The sequence below is a fragment of the Lucilia cuprina genome, chromosome 6, assembly GCF_022045245.1.
Source record: "Lucilia cuprina isolate Lc7/37 chromosome 6, ASM2204524v1, whole genome shotgun sequence".
Lineage (NCBI taxonomy): Eukaryota > Metazoa > Arthropoda > Insecta > Diptera > Calliphoridae > Lucilia > Lucilia cuprina.
The window spans coordinates 4,529,417-4,530,940 of NC_060954.1; positions in this window are offsets into that span (position 1 = coordinate 4,529,417).

The window sequence follows — 1,524 nt, forward strand, 5'->3', positions numbered from 1 at the left end:
AATTATGGTAATATTCAACATAAAAGTTTCTTTACAAAAAATAAAAATTTTATAAAAGTAAAAATTGTAAAAATTTACTCATGGTGTAGGGTATCATATGGTCGGCCATGCCCGACTATACTTTCCTACTTGTTTTGTTGTAGTTTTATTATGCAAAATCTTTTGTTTGCTAAGCTGTTTAAATTACTGTTTTCTTGTATATTTGCAAAATGGAAAACCTCCCTTATGTGTATGTCTATTTTGTTAGTGTTTTTCCTCTATCTCCGTCTATTTTTAAAGCCAAAATCCAATTAACAAATCATTAAACTTTCATTAAACGCCAGGCTTAACAAACAAACAAACTACATATGTATGTATGGTATATTGTTATGTTTGAGTGCTGGTTGCCATTTTTTTCAATGGTCACTGTTAATAAAACGGTAAAAAGTTTATTTGAATATGTTTGGTTTGTATGTAATTTTATTCTCTTCTGTTGAGCGTTAATTTTTTTTTCGTTTTCATTCAATTTTATTTCATCGCCTGTTCATCCGTTTACTTTCGAGTATGTTGTGAAAACTGTTTCTATAAAGTGCATTTGTGTTAATCTATTTTTGCGTGCGAAAATTGCTTTTGGGTATTTTTTTCATATAAAACAAGTACACATTCAAATGAATTCACTTATAAATGGTTGTACGAAAAAAGTGGTTTAAATATATTGATCTTTATGTAAAGTTAGATAAATTCGGTCAGATTTAGTTTGGTTAAATTTGCCATTTGGTTAAATTTCAAATTTTCACATTGTTTATTGTTATACCCTTTATAAAAGCCTACATATTGTTCTTCTATTTGCTGAAGTATGAAAGTGTGTTTTTATTCTGCAGTTAGTTTGCATGTATGTACACATATGTGTTTAGTGCGTTTTTCATAAGCAATCATTTGAATAATTTAATAGGCTTTTTTGTGGGATCGTTTTTCTTTAAGACCTAGTTTACACTAAGAAATTTTTTTTGGGAAACTCTTGATTTTTGTGTGTGAGAGAAAGAGAAAAAGAAATATCAACCATATCTTTCTCTTACACACAAAATCAAAAGTTTCTCAAGAAAAGTTTTCCAGTGTGAACCAGGTCTAAGAAATAAAATTTTATTCGAACATTTTGCATATTTTTTAAAGCTAATTTGGACACTGAAGTAGTTAAGCATTTGGGGGAGTATTAATTATAATCTCAGTAATCTTTATAAATATAAAAGTTCGAAAAATTCAAGAACTACTGTACTCACCTAATGACATTTCTAAAGAGCACTTCACACCATCACACTTTACATACGTAAAGTCTAATAAAAAAGTAAAATTAAATTCCAACCGTATAACAAACAAGTAGGAAAGTATAGTCGGGCATGGCCGACCATATGATACCCTACACCATTAGTATATTTTTAGAATTTTTACTTTTATAAAATTTTTATTTTTTGTAAAGAAACTTTTATGTTGAATATTACCATAATTCCAAAATATTTAAGCCATTTATTGATAAAAAACTAAAATTTC